This window comes from Saccopteryx bilineata, chromosome 7 (genome assembly GCF_036850765.1).
Source record: "Saccopteryx bilineata isolate mSacBil1 chromosome 7, mSacBil1_pri_phased_curated, whole genome shotgun sequence".
Taxonomy (NCBI): domain Eukaryota; kingdom Metazoa; phylum Chordata; class Mammalia; order Chiroptera; family Emballonuridae; genus Saccopteryx; species Saccopteryx bilineata.
The window spans coordinates 101,226,743-101,242,721 of NC_089496.1; the positions used below are offsets into that span (position 1 = coordinate 101,226,743).

A 15,979-nucleotide genomic window follows, 5' to 3' on the forward strand; every position below is an offset into this window, starting at 1 on the left:
AAAGCCCTCCACCCACTATGTCCTGGGAATTCTTGGCTTTCTGCAGCCCTTTTACATAGCTGCTTAAAATTCTTCCGTTGATCATACTGGCTTTCGTTGCAGATTTTGAACCCATTAAAATGCAGATTCAATGGAAGGACAGTAATTCTTCATCAGGAATGCTTATGGGCTTTCAAAAAAAATAAAAAATCTTGGTTCCTATGTCCAGCAATTTTGATTCACTCAGTCTGAAATCGAACTAAACCATGCAATCCTCACTCCCCACGTCATTTTGATGTGCACCCTGGGATGCGAACTATCGCTTTGGGTCATTGTTAGTTATTTGAACCTTAAATGAGGATCCAAAGAAAAGTTTGCTAGGGAATGAGGGGACATAAGAGGGCAGTAGCACCTCTAATGGAAGGGATGTGAGGCAGTTGGCATTGGAGAGAAGCTCCAAAGGCTGCAACTTGATCATCCTCCCAGAGCCTTGCGTGCAGAGATTACAGAGAAACAAAAGTATGCAAATATGCCCTTTATGGTGTTTCAGCTTATTGGGACAATGAAGCAGCCACGCCCATGTCTCAGAGAGGTAGAATGCAATGAACAGAAAGAGAGAAAAAGTTTGGGCCTTCTGATGAACAGTGTGAAATCATCGTGAATGTGTCTCATCTTTGAAGGCTTAAACCAGGACCAAAGGTCTGGGGACAGTCGCTGGAGAAACATCCAGAGGGTGTGATCTAAGTCTCCAGACATCATTTGAGAAATGGGAGACGGTGTTAAACGTAGGACACTGCTGCCTTAGGTGATTTAGGGGACCCAGCTGGGTCTCATCACAGTTCCAATATAGAGCCAAATTCGGCTCCAAGGTTTTCATAAGTGACTCACTATGAACGGTGTATACACATGCCAAGCTAGGTCCTAATCTCCATCTTTGTTTATCACTGACAAAGGAAGATAACTATTGGAGTGATTTTTCTCTCTTATCTCTTGCCAAACAAAAGGAGATCCATCATCAGCCCTAAATAACCAATTGTTTATATTGGTAATTTTTTGAAAGCTCTTAAATCTCAACATTCCACGGTGTTACAGTAATTTCTTCTTCAATTCTTAATTAGAGCCTCACTACTTGGAAAATGAGAATATTTTTTATTGCAAATTGAATGGTAAATAATAAATCTTATAAATTTAAACCAGAAATCAAAGCCCCACTGAGTTAGGAGGAAATCAAAGGGCTGTAAAACATATTTCATTTATTTTCACCAGGGCGGTCTGTGACTCTTCTAACGTCAGGCTCGGTCTGCGATCTCGTCATAGTGGGCTGAACTTATGCAGATATTCAAGACGAGACATTACATTGTAAATTACTGGTTATACACACAGAGTTCTGAGGCTTACAGATGTTCAATGCATCAGAGGGAAAAAGGCCTTCATTAAATACCTTTACATGTATCAGCTTCTGGAGCTTAATCTCTTAAATTTAGTTTGGAAAGATTTACTCAATTAAAAACAAACTTTTTAAATATCTAAGTTAAAGGCAACTAAAGAACTTCCTAAACTCAACATGATGAAAATTAGAATTCTTTGTAGGAATGGGGACCAATTCCTTAGTGCCCTCGTAAGCCTGCATATTTCCTTTTACTCATCCCTAGAAATAAAAAAGAATTAATTTAGGAAAAAGCAGCCATTATCAATTCTTATCCGGGGTAGTAATTACCATATTAAGTATTCTCAAGGCATAGAGCATTGCAGTATTGCTGGTAGATGAATATTTTATATTAGCCTCGGTAAAAATGAAAGACTTTCTCTTACTGGAAGTACCACATTGAGTACTTTAAACAATCACAGAAAAGCTTTTGTTTGTAAGTGCATGACACATGTGTCTAGAACAGTGGTAGTCAACCTGGTCCCTACCGCGCACTAGGGGGCGTTCCAGCTTTCATGGTGGGCGGTAGTGGAGCAACCAAAGTATAAATAAAAAGATAAATTTAACTATAGTAAGTTGTTTTATAAAGATGTATTCTGCCAAACTTAGTGAAAATATGACATAAAGTACTTGGTAAGTAATTATTATTATATGCTTTAACTTGCTGTAACTCTGCTTTATAAATTTTATAAAGTAAAGTGACTTCCCTACTTTATAAATCACCATTACTGTGGAACCGGTGCGCGTTAGAAAATTTTCCGAATAACAAGAGATACAAAGTGGGCGGTAGGGATAAGAAGGTTGACTCCCCCTGGTCTAGGGCAGAGTCATACGGTGATTCTTTCTTTGGGAGAACAAACTGTATGTAGTGCCTTCAGTGACAAGTCTTCCCTACTAGGAAAAAGTGAAGAAAAAGCTGTCATCTTAAAATGAATCATTGAACACTACTATCCAGTTAGAGGTTTTATTACTGTAATCGCAAAAGGCCAAAGACCAATATCATGTCCTATCACAGCTGCGGCCGGTTAACAACCTTTTAGAAGAAACTACGTTCCAAGAACACACACCAAAATAATTGACGTCATCTGCAAAGCGAAACAGTACTCTGCAGTCTCCGTCAGCAATCCTGAGCGGTGGGGGGTTATAAATAACCTCATTGAGCCTCCACCGCCACTTCTGTCTGCAAAGCAAGCTCTGCTCTGCTAGACTGACCTTCTGAATAATGATACCCAACTTCAGTTACACACTAGAAACCACTGACATGCTTCTGAAAAATTTGTTCATAAAAAAACAAACAAACCTAAACTGCTAAGCATGTCTCTTTTCAAAGCTATGGATAATGTCTAGTTTTCAGGATGCTGTCAAGCTATGTAATCTATTACCTCCCTCCTCCCCCATTAAATAGGTGTGTCCCCAAATCATGCTACCTCCTGCTCTGTGTGCCTAGCGTAGTGCTGGGTATATTGCTCAGTAAGGACCATGGAGTGACAGATTGTTCAATGGCTGCAGGGTGGGTTAACTAGGGTAGGTGTCCAATTCCAAGTGAAAGATAGTGACCCCACTTTGAACCCTCCCTGGCAGCAAACCAAGGAACTCACGTCGCATCCATTCCAATTTCTGCATGTTATAATGAAACACTCTCTGAAACTTATTAAAGGGAGAGAAACCTTGATTTAACACTTCTGGCATTGCCTTCCGCCTTTGCTCTCCTTTCTCCTCTCCTCCTGTGTCCTCACCTCCCTTTCCCTCTCCTCTCTATTCTGCACTATATGCATTTATTGCTGGTACTGAGCCAGGAACTGGGGCACATGCAAGAGATGTGTTGTTGTTGTTTTTCCCCCACAGCCTGCCTCTGAGGATTGCCCCCAGTTTAGCAAGCCACCTTTTATAATAGTGACAGCTCTCTGCATTGCATGCTCACTTCATTACAGATGCCTTATCTACAGTGCATTTGAAAGGAGGTCATTTGACCACCCCATTTTGTAGATAGGCAAACGGCCCAGAGTAGTTGATGAACTTGCCAAAGGTCACACAGCTAATGACAGATCTGGGCTTCAAACCCAGATTTGTTTGGATCCAAAGCCAATGTTTGCTCCACAATAATATTCTGTTCCAAGAAAGGACAAGATAAGCTCTGGGTTGTGAAACATTTACCACTATACTAATAAGGGGGCATTCCTCTTCTGAAGGAAGGTTTCACTAAGAATGTGTGCCTTGCTTTGACTGCAATTTATACAGGCAACACAAAGCACATAGGACGTATACAGCATGAAAGGTATTAGAGCAGTGCTATCCAATGCCTGATCCACAGACCAGGGCCGACAGGCATACTACGGATTCCAAGTCTGTGATAAGTACAGAAACTGAGAGTAAGCACAGAGAGACTTCTATAGCAATCTGACAGAGTAGTATGTAATAATATACAATAACATTATTGTAATAATAATGTGGCATTATATTTTGAGATTTCGAAAAATCTATTTGTCCTCGTAGTTCATTTTAAATATATTTCACAGAAGTATCAGTGTACATGGACGGGGCATTTTTAAAAACTAGTCCTTCACCATAAAATAGTTTTAGAAGCACTGGGTTAGGTCATTCTGGATATAAATGTGTAAAATTTAAATCATGTGAGCAGGATATCAATACGATTTTCCAGGAACACCACTAGGATACCCAGAAGAGACCTTCTCTCTTTCCTGCACCGATCAACTTTTCACTGATGACTGGGCCCCTTGCCATGGGATTTGGGAGCACAGGGCACTCCCGGGAGCACGTCCGCCCCAGAGCCCTCCGGCACCTGCCTGGCACAAAGGGGATGTTCAGCAGGGGCTTGGTGAACGGTGAATGAAACCATCTGTGATCAGTGACCCATGAGGCAAAAGTCTCTCCTGAGTTTTAATCTTTATTTCTTGGTGGAAAAAAAAAGAGCTAAGTGTGGATATAGCGGTAAACCTTCCAGTACTTTTGACCTCAGGACCGCCATGGAAGATACTGTCAAGGGTGCCATTTATACGCTAGGTTGATTGAGAATTGTGTTCTTCCCTTACCTTGGTTGGTATTGCAGAAAATAATCCAAGGCGACGCGATCTCAGGGCTCCTCTGTGGGCAGAAGAGACACATAATTTGGTACTCGGGAAAGATATCCCGGACAATTTATGTACCCAGGAATCGGAATTGGCTTATTCATGACTTCTCAGGGAAGTCATGCATTTAAGGAGTTGGTTATTACAACTGGTGATAAAATGCTGCCGCTGGCAGAAAAGGCTATTTTATGAAAGCTTTTAGCAGAGAACTTTCCCCACACCCTGAACGAGAAGATGCGTGAGACTTCAATTGCATGTGTCACTTCCTTATTCTCAGACATCCTCGGCTTTTATGGTGACACCTTAACTGAAGTTGATAGGGTTGATTTTCTGCTGGGTGGTGACAAGCATGAATCCTTCACGGAAAAAATCCAAGGCAGCGGAGCTGCGTGGCTGGCCCTGTCCCCGGAGACCAGCGGCGAGTGTGCAAGACTGCTCTTTTATCTGTGACTAAAGGAGCCAACAGGATGACTCAGAGGCTGGGGGAAAACACGCTCCAGGGATTTCTTCCTTCAGTCCCATAAACGGGAGGAAGATTAATGGCTGGCAAAGTCACACGGCAGATTATAATTCTCTCCAGGCAGGTTACAAAGGTGCACTGACAAATTCTGTGAGGTGGGGTGGATGAGGAAAGGGGAAGGCTATGTAGCTACTCTCAAAGCCATTTATCAGAGAAGAAAATATCTCTCAGTAAAATGACACCACGTCTAAAAATTTCTCCCCGGCATCTCTGTTATATACTGGAGTGTGAAATAAATGTGCACCATAATCAGAAAACAGAATTATGTGCAAGAAAAAAAATGTAAATATTAGATACATATATTTAATACAACAAGCTGGCTGTTTTAAACTCTGAAATAAATCAAGGCTAAAATTTCCTATTCGGGTTTGCTTGTCTGTTTGATGAATTACACAGACTGGCAGTTTTATGAATGCCATAAGTATCCTGCTTTCGGATAAAATATGGAATATTTATTTTGTAATATAGATAGCAGGACCTCAATATTTTTCTAAAAACTATATCTGTATTAGAGAGCTATAGATGAGGAGACGTTCCTCCTGGAATAGTTATCAAACATAAATTTGTTGGGTGTGATAGGGTTCAGGACATGCTGTCCCCAAATATGGCACTTTGCCATTTGAGAATGGCAGGAGGAAGGTCACGGAGACCCCCTTCTCCCTGAAAGCAGGAGATAAATCTCCCAGGTGAAAGGTACCAGGAGGAAAAAGACATCTTATAATCAGAGAGGGGTGTGCGAGACTGAGACATCTATACCGACAAACCTTGTTAAACTGACCTTTATCTTCTAGCTACTTCTTCACCATTCACTACTACCCTTGGCCCAAATCACTCTGTCTTGTCAATTCTTCACACATTTATTGTTACTTTGTCTAAAAGGTATATATATAAAAGCTTCTTGTTCTGGTCACTTCTTTGGGTCTCCATGCTCTTGAGAAGGTGCCCATGTGCATGTAAAAACATCCACTACATTTGTAAGCTTTTCTCCTCTTTGTCTTTGTCCGTTTAATTTTCAGACTCAGCCAAGGACCGAAAAGGGGTTAAGAAAAACTTTTTCCTCCCCAATAGGTGGACTCTCACCTTTAGCTGGATAAACCAAACTAAGTCAGTTCAGCCATTGACTGAGGCGTCACGGTCAATTTACAAACCAGATGTGAACTTTTAAGTTTCCACTGTACAGTTTAAGAAACAGATCAAGGCCAAGCACCATGGAGTTTCAGTATGATCTTCACTGAACTAAGAATTGTTTTCTTCCCTTTCACTAATTCTGTAAAGTAGTTGTACATTTTATTCTGCGGAAGAATGACCAGGGCATTTGTGGTTAATTAGTAGTTGTTCAAAGTAGAAGAATAGAATAAAAAAAGAAAGAAAGAAAAGAATATTGTGGATGTAAGATGTGGGTGCAGGTCAAAGCTTTTGAGATTCCTAGTATAAAGTCAATAAAGTAATAAATGTATGATATATGTTATTCAATGTTGCATAGTAAAAAGTAATTTAAAGATTTCATGCTGAAGCTTTGCATTTGCTGAACTGTTTTTCCAACTTAAGGCTAACCACAGGAATCAAGAAATTTTGGAGGCAAGGCATATCTGCATAATCAAGAAACTTATGCAGGTGTGTCTTATCTTGGCTCCAAAAATAAGAACATATATTTATTCTCTAATTTGGCCAAAATATTCAGCCATCTTTTTTGTCAGTTTGCTGTTTTTTAAAGTGTGGAATAGATAGCAAATCACAGCTTAGGAGGGGTGTACCCAAACCTTCTCTCATCTCTCATCCCCACAAGAAAATCAATCTCACATTTAAAACCTGTATAATATTTAAAAGGAAGATCATAATTTTCCTAACTCAATTAAGTAGTAATAGGAAAGGCTGAGGCCTTCAGGACTCTTGAGATAACAAATGACGTGGGAGGGGGGGAGGTAGAGCCTCCTTCCTCTGCTAGCCTCTAGGCATCTAGTCCAAGCTTAAAAAGAGGCTTCTCATTCAACCTGGTAATGGGAAGCATCCATCACCTCTGTCTTCTCAGTCCAGCCTTAAACCCTTCCTCAAGGGGAGAACATTATTAAATGTTTAAAGAAAACTGAAGTCGCAGAACAGACATTGCCCCAGCTTATGAGAACATAGATTAATCAATGAAGACAATTTGTACATTATCTTTGGAATGTGAACATTTTAAATATTTCAAGTCCTCAGAGCCTACTTAAGAACTGGTATTGATAAATGATGTATTTACAGTAAGGGGCCAATATGAAAGTTAGTTCGTGTGCCTATCCCACCCAGATCAGGTACATGATAAACATTTGTTGTACCAATGAATGTTGGTACATTAAGTAACATAAAAACCATAAATAACATAAAAACTATCAGATACTTTAGAAGCATTAAAGACAACATTTGACTAATCCCAGAGCAGTATGTTTACTGTATTTATAATTTAACTAATAGGTAAGATCACATATATTTAGTTTATATTAAAATATAAATATTTATATTATTAATGCCATTTAAGAAAAATTCAATATTTATAATGGTATATACTAGTTTAATTTGAAAATTTATTTAATGTCCTTAATATATCTTGAACATTGTGTACACTGTAGGGAATCAATATACCCTTTGAGTAAATGTTTTGAGAGCTCAGGAGTAATTACAGGGATCTTTTACTGATCTAAAAAATAAAAGAGATCCAGTATACTAATTTTATACATGGTAAAATATCTGTATTATCTCAGGTCTTTCTGCACCGTGACCCTCTTTCCTACTTCTTTGGACTGAAAATTTTACATTTAGTTAACCTGAACTTCTACTTTGGGGTAAGAAGGGCATACTACTTCTTTTTTTCTTGTTGATATGAAATTGTGCATTTTTGATAGAGAGGTCATGTGAGCCAACTACTGCATTGGCAGGTGAGCTAGCTTTTTCTGCCAAATGAGTCAGCTGAGATGGGAACATTAATTTATCTGAATGGCTATGAGTTGACAATAACAGAAAGAGGAACTGGTATAGCTTCGTGGAACAGCTGTCAAGAAAATGTAGGTTGGGCATGGTGTGATTTGGCAAGCATCAGAATGTTTCCATGTTCACAAGATCGGAGTTTCCTACTTTGGACTGCTGGCCCTTGGATCCCTCTGCTAAAACAAAAATACTCCTAGAGAAGCGATGCTTCCAACTATCATCAGCTGTTAATATCAGATTGAAATTGCTGATATTCACAAGTTTTGACCTACCAAAGCGATAGATTTATTTAATCTAACACCATACGTTCTTAGGGATGGTTCATCAGATAGCTTGTTACTGAACTGAAGAGAGAGGACAAGAAATCTCTGAGACAGAGAGAGCTCTGGAGTATGAAGTATTACCCAGAGTCAGCCATGTTATCAGGACCCGAAAGCACCTTCATCACGCTGGACGAGAACTTTTCAACTAGTGCGCCGCAACAATTTTTATAACATGCAATATTTGACTATTTAGTCAGGGGCACTGACCTATTTTCCCTTAGATTGTCAAGTAATAAAAAATGACAACAGCCAAAACAACAAAAGCCATCTGGTGTGAATGAATCAAAATTCTAACTATTTTTTTGTCATATCACTAAAAATATGTTATGTATTATATATAGATATAGTACATATTGTGAGGTCAGTTGGCAATGGGGAAAGGTCATGTGAGGAACCAGGCCTGGGAACTTTGGCTGGAACTGCCCACACTCATGAGTGCCAAAAGAAACTTCCCAGGAGCCCTTTGAAAAAGAATGACTGTCTGTCAGCCAATGAAATTTCGCCACGTCATATCAATTCGCCTTCACCCTCCCAACCCTATAAATTACCCCCAAGCGGGAGAATCCGCATAACTTCTCTGGCCCCCATCTTGCAGACCAGAGAACATCATCTGGGAAGCACTCTACTAAATAAAGCTTTTGCTATTCCACTTCGCGGCTATGCCCTTCCTTCTTCCTCGGCGGGGAAAATACCTTACATTTGGTGCTGAAACCCGGGAGGAGTTTGAAGCCTGCTGGGGCTGTTCCTCTCCCCTTCCCTTCTGAGGAAGAACCAGGATCTACGACTTTCCACCCACTTCAGCACACAGTGTGGTAAGTCCCCTGCCTCCAGCCTCCCCTCAGTTCTTTCCCTCGAGACTCCCTGTCTGTAATCGCAGCTGCATCAAGGACCTCTTTTCCGTTCCGAATGCGTGTGTGGAGATGTCCCGGTCACTCCCACTCTACCTAACCATCCAGTGGCCAGAGTTTGAGTTGTGGGATGCCAATTCTCATCTCTGATCACTCCAAGGGCTGAGGGTGGCCACAGAAGCACAGGAATCTAAACCTGATCCAAAAACACTGCTGGAGTGTCTTATCCGGAATCTCTCTCTCCCTGAAGAAGAAGAAACTGATTTTCTAATCCAATGTGGCTGGGCCACAAAACCCACTAGATAATCGGACCAGGTTGCCTCCTGAAGGGACTTTCGATTTTAACACCCTCACCAACTTAACTATTGCCAAAGAACTGGGAAATGGTTGGAGATCCCTTACATTCAGGGTTTCTGGCATTTGTGCTCCTGTCCTAATTTCTAAGCCACCTGTTCTATGGCGCAGGCCCTTTTGGCTAGAGAAACTTCACCTAAAACCTCCGCTCCTGATCTTTCCTCCTTCGCCGACCCCCAACTCTCTCCCCCTCCTACCCAACCCCCGGGAGCACCCCTCTCTTGGAACCGCTCTCTGTGGACCTTTTCTGCTAGGGTCTCTTCCCTCTAGGAAGCCCCCTCTCCTGCTGGCCAGGAGCCCTCCCTTCTCCACTGAGTTCTTAAGCCCCTCCCCCATCAGGTTTTCTCCACTGGCCATTGACCCTCATGCAGGTTTGCAGGGTTCCTGACCCCACAGCCCAACCTTGATCTTCTTGCAGGAAGGCCTGGCCCTGTCCTGTCTCTGGCTCCAGCGTTTCCAGCCGGATCTGGGTGCCGGGCTCCCCAGGAGCCACCCCTCTCTTATTCTCAGCCTCCAAACCCCTATCCAAGACCTGATAAACAGGGCATTAAAAGTTACTAATGGTAGCAGCTAGTAGAAAAAGGCCAAGGCTACTCGCCAGACCACATGCAGTAAAAGGTAACACTCCAAACCCAGGCTCTTGTGGCAGCCCTGAAGTGGGCAGAGCAACAAGGGCAAGGCATAGAAGGTGCCCGACCCAAGTTCGGACCGCAAAGAGGATCCCCACCAGAAGCTTGCTTTAAGTGTGGCAAGAAAGGTCACTGTGCCTGGCAGTGCCCCTGCCCAAGGCCGCCCACGAAGCCCTGCCCTAACTGCAAGCAGCCTGGTCACTGGTGGAGCGATTGCCCCTTTTGGACAACAGACTCGTCCTCAGCACCTCTATGTGGAGGACAAGCCACCCAAAGGGGAGGCCAAACCAGCCAGGGTGGCCCACCACTCAAACTCCTAGGCCTCATGGAGACTGACACGGCCTGGACTCGGAGACCCCCATCACCCTCGCCAAGCCCAGGGTGATGCTGCAGGAGCGGGTAAGTCCATCTCATTTCTTGTGGACACGGGGGCTACCTTCTCTGTTTTGCCATCACACTCTGGACCTCTAGTTCCCTCACAGGTCTCAGTTATGGGAATGGATGGGGCCTCTTCTTTTCCCCTTCGCATGTCACCCCTGACATGCAGTTTGGACGGAATCCCCTTTTCACACTCCTTCTTAGTTATGCCATCATGCCCTGTACCCCTCCTGGGTTGGGACATTCTACAAAGTCTCAGAGCCACTGTCCAACTGACAACATCTTCCTCACTTCCAAGGGCTCCTCCATAATCAATACTACCCTCATTTCTAACCATGTCTCTCGCCTCAAGCTTGCCGCCATGCAGGACTGCTGGCAGTTGGAACCACTGGGCCCTACCCGTCTCTGGCTCATCAAAGGGTTGGGCCCTGCAGACCCTCCTGTTGGTTCTGTCCCTCCCACCGGGAAGCTGCTGCCAGAGTGAGCTAAAGCAGGGAGCAATGCTGTTCAATGAGACCGGCCCAATGGAAGAAAGCATAGGGATCCTCCACCATCTGCAAGAGAAACTGCACAAGGACCTCTCCTTCTATAACCCACTTAACTCCTGATGGCAGCCACCCATCCTCACCCGGGCTGCCCCTAATTTTAGGTTCTCTTCTAATTATCAGCATATTACTCATATCTACTCCTCTTTTTAAAATTCTTACAAGATCACATCAGCGAAGTTTCTCGAGTCACAGTCAACCAGATGTTTCTACACCCATATACGCGACTCCCCTCAAAGCCACCACCTTCTGACCTCCCCTCCCCACAACGCCCCTAACCAGCAGGAAGTAGCCAGATGAATAGTGGCGCCCCTATCTCACATAAAAGGTCAGAATGTGAGGTCGGTTGGCAATGGGGGAAGGTCACGTGAGGAACCAGGCCTGGGAACTTTGGCTGGAACTGCCCACATCCATGTGCACCAAAAGAAACTTCCCAGGAGCCCTTTGAAAAAGAATGACTGTCTGTCAGCCAATGAAATTTCGCCACGTCATATTAACCCGACCACCCTACTGACTCTATAAATTACCCCCCAAGCAGGAGAGTACGCGCGACTTCTCTGGCTCCTGTCTCGCGGACCAGAGAACATCGTCTGGGAAGCGCTCTACTAAATAAAGTTTTTGCTATTCCACTTCGTGGCTATGCCCTTCCTTCTTCCTCAGCAGGGAAAATACCTTACACATATAGTTATATCTATATATACACATATAGATATAGTTATATATTATATTATATATAGATATTATATATAGTATATTATAAGATACATTTTTTGGTGTGCTACAGAATTTTAGAAATTAGCTTACGGGTGTCATGAGATGAAAAAGGCTGAAAATCACTGCTCTAGAAATAATTCTGTTATTGCTTCCAAGATTACATCAGATGTTCTGGTGGCCATTTTATATTGCACTCATGTAAGTTTAATGGATACTGAAATCCCCCAAACTTTTTCATTTAGGTTAATTCTAAACCATATTTTCTATGACTTGACATTGAAAAAATATTTTTTAAAGCATCTATAGTCTAGGACTTAATGTTTATCTCTGTAAAAAATCACTAAAATTCAACTTCACTCCCAGGTGTCCCCAAACTATGGCCCCCTGAGGCCATTTATCCGGTCCACTGCCGCACTTCCAGAAGGGGCACCTCTTTCATTGGTGGTCAGTGAGAGGAGCAGTGTATGTGGCAGCCCTCCAACGGTCTGAGGGACAGTGAACTGGTCCCCTGTGTAAAAAGTTTGGGGACCCCTGCTAGTCTAACTGTATTGGTTACTGGTTACTGAGTACTGGTTAAAATTATAGCTATTAGAATCGGGCAAACCTGGATTCTACCAAATTTAACTGCCACTTAGTTGTCAGGGGCTGGCAGCATATTGCTGGTTCTTTTTAAGCCTCAATTTCCTCATCTTTACATGACAATAATACATCCTAGGGTTGTCAGATGAGCCACATGTGGGTTGGATGAGTTATTGTGCTAATTCTGCACATTCCAAAGAGAAGGCTAGGACTTGACTGATTTCTGGGAGCTAACTGCTGAGCCCTAGGCACATCCTGCCTGATAAGACTGTTTTAGTATGTCTGAGACCTTTGGTGACACTGTATAAGCTAGACAAGAGAGTTTATACTAGTGAGATGACTTATGGTGAACATCTGTTTTCATATGCCTGGTGCTCTGAGCCACATGGTATCGGTTAGGGGTCTCGGGGCTGAGGACTGAGTACGTTAGTCCTCCAGGAGCTGGATGCCTACATAACTGATCTCCAATAAAACCCGTGCACACCAAGGCTCAGGGGAGCTTCCCTTCACACTCGCTGTCACATTGCATTGCTGGGAAGATGAAGCACTGTCCCTGTGGCTACACTAAGAGGGAGGACTGGAAGGCCTGGCTGGTTTCTCCAGGTACTTTCCCTCCAGCTCCCTGTTCCTTCTACTGATGTGGAGCTGTACCCTTGGCTGTAATAAACTGTGCCCATGAGGTTCACAGGTTTTCTGAATCCTGGGCACCCTTCTAGAACCCAGTCTGCAGCTGGTCTTGGAGACCCCAACCCCTCCACTCACTGTAGGCTAGTTATATACAGTTGGTCAAATGACCTCACCTCATTTGGCTTCATTTACCGCATCTGTAAATGGGGAAGATGATGATGAAGATAATAATATGATGATAACTACCTCGTAGTGAAATTCTAGCATGCAGCCTACACTGTATTTCATCCACAAACATAACTTGAGAGTTACTACAGAAATTCTAGGAAACTGTAAAGCACCAGCACGCAGCATATATATGTATATATATATATATATATATAGTCAACAGAAGAGTCCCCTTAAGCAATGTCTTTAGCAAGTTCTCATATCTTCCCTCTCCCAACAGCCCTAAGAGATGATTTTTTTGAACTAGGAGCTCTAGCCTCAGTTGGTCCAATCCTTTCACCTTTCGTGGGCATCATTCTCCTCTTATCAATTGTTTCCTCTTCCAATTTCTTTCTTTCTTTCTTTTCTTTTTTTTTTTTTTTTTTTTTTTTACAGAGACAGAGAGTCAGAGAGAGGGGGATAGACAGGGACAGACAAAGAGGAATGGAAAGATGAGAAGCATCAATCATTAGTTTTTCGTTGCAACACCTTAGTTGTTCATTGATTGCTTTCTCATATGTCCCTTGACCACAGGCCTTCAGCAGACCGAGTAACCCCTTGCTGGAGCCAGTGATCTTGGATCCAAGCTGGTGAGCTTTTGCTCAAACCAAATGAGCCCACGCTCAAGCTGGTGACCTCGGGGTCTCGAACATAGGTCCTCGGCATCTCAGTCCGACGCTCTATCCACTGCACCACCGCCTGGTTAGGCTCCTCTTCCAATTTTCATCCAAAAATCATTCTCCTCGACAGAAAAGTCATGCAGAGTAGGAGATTTGCTTGGGCTTTGCCAACCTAACGGTCTCAAGCAGGAAATCGATCTCTTTCTTGGTCTTCTTTAAAAGTTCCTTTTTATTTATTTATTTTGTTTTTACTGTCTCGGATTTTGCCCCCCCCCCCATTCCTAGATTATTTGGACTTTAGCTTTTTTGCTCCTTATTCCTACATATCTGGGGTACTCTGTAGTATTAGTGTTTTATTATCGACCCTTCCTTTAAAGTTTTTTTGTGTTTAATTTTAAATTTTACTTTATTGCTACCATTTTTCCTTTTTATAAAATAAGTGTGTGGGAAAAATTAAAACATTAAAAAATGTTTATACCTCAGAAAGAAAACGTTGTTAGACATCTACCTCTATGAAAACCATATCTTTCCTTTAGATATATAAGCTCAACAGCAGAACTCCTTGCACAACCAACCTCTGTAATTATCTTCCCTGTTAAGATAATTCACAATGGCATAAGCAGCAGATTATTTTTGAGAGTTTTCCAGCTCTGCTAAATTTCATACAATAAAACATGTCAGCCTTTTCTATGACCTTAAAAAATATTGACGCCTTTCTCAAGTCTACGGTACAGCCATGAGCATCTCCAACACTCTCTCTTCTTGGTTATAAGAAACATTTTTTTTTGTGCTTCAGTTTTAAACTTGCACTATATAGTCTGTAAATTCTTGTAAAGCACTGTTTCCTATAATCCTACCATCTATAGGAAATTGCTCAGATGAGCAAAAGTTGTAGAATGTGTAAAGCATCGCTTTCCCAAGCACACATGCCTATGGCAAGGATGAGATAAGTGCCCCAGGAATGCAACCATGGAGGAGCCAGTGGCAAATCTGGAATAAAACCTGGACTTCTTATCAATGTTTGATTCTCGTTAGTTAACAACCCTTGGAGGCATGTGGGTAGTTGAGGGCATCATGGAAGTTGGTCCAGAAAGTTGGAGTCTTACTAGATAGCATTAGGCAATGTGTTGCTCTCTTTGCCTCAGTTCCAAATATGTAAAATGAAGATAAAAGCATCGGAAGTCACATGAGGTAAGTAACACTTGGAATATAGGTCTATTATGTTATGTGTTCAGCATTCTACTTCTCTGGGAACTGGCACTAATCCCCTGTATCTACATGGTAGCTGCTAGAGCTGCCATGTGTATTCGTTCACTTACTCAACAACTACTTATTGAGTGCTACATCTGACACTATTCCAGGCCCTGGGGATATAGTGGTGGATAAAACGTATAAAAATGCCTCATGGAGCTTACATTCTGATGGAGGAAATAAGACATCAAACAAAAAAAGTAAATAGTTGGTGTGTCAAATGAAATGTGCTATGGAGAAAAATCAAGCAGGAAAGTGAGTGAGGAAAGTACTATGGTTAAGGGATAAAGTGAATGTGTAGGTGGCCAGGAGTGACCTCATCCTGAATATTTTTGGAACTGGATCAAAACAGGATGGTTTAAACCAAGCATGTGGAATGAGTAAAAAAATGCCTGCTAGAACCAAGAGAGAAGAATAAAGAAGACATAAAAGGAAGATGTGGTGGGAGAAAGAGAGAACTAGCGAGAGAGAGAGAACTTCCCAGATTCTAATTCCAATATAATTCTGATAAATCATTTTAAAAATACCCTTTTGATAAAATCCTAAGCTGGTGTGAATCAATTTCTGTCACTCCCAACCAAAGAATCCTAACTCGTACGTACATTAAGACAACCTGTAAACTGAAGGCTTACCCAATGCAGATCTTGGTTATTTCAGAAAATTAGAGCCTGGTGCTTCTGATGCCAAGAATACAAACTCGACAGCAGAGTAGAATTAATTTTTGCTGTCCCCTAGCATTCCAGAAATAAAATGTGCTAGAAATATCCATTTCTTTGTTTTCTTCTAGTCAAATTCACTCTGATTCTGCACTGGCTTGTGGGAGATTCGAATGAAAGTATTATTTTTCACCCCTAGTTCTACCCTTCCCCCACTCCCCACCCCAGGGTCACAACAGAATTAGGGAAGCTTACTTAGGTCTAGACACTGCGTAACAG

At 42.2% G+C, this 15,979-nt stretch overlaps 1 long non-coding RNA gene across 1 annotated transcript in view; it reads right to left on the bottom strand.

Moving 5' to 3' along the window:
- The window catches only part of LOC136310125 (uncharacterized), a 54,904-nt gene that overhangs the window by 36,388 nt on the left and 2,537 nt on the right, over positions 1–15,979 (bottom strand). Inside the window, exon 2 of the long non-coding RNA XR_010726512.1 lies at positions 4,456–4,507. This is a non-coding gene — a long non-coding RNA (uncharacterized lncRNA). The remainder of the gene's footprint in view (positions 1–4,455; positions 4,508–15,979) is intronic.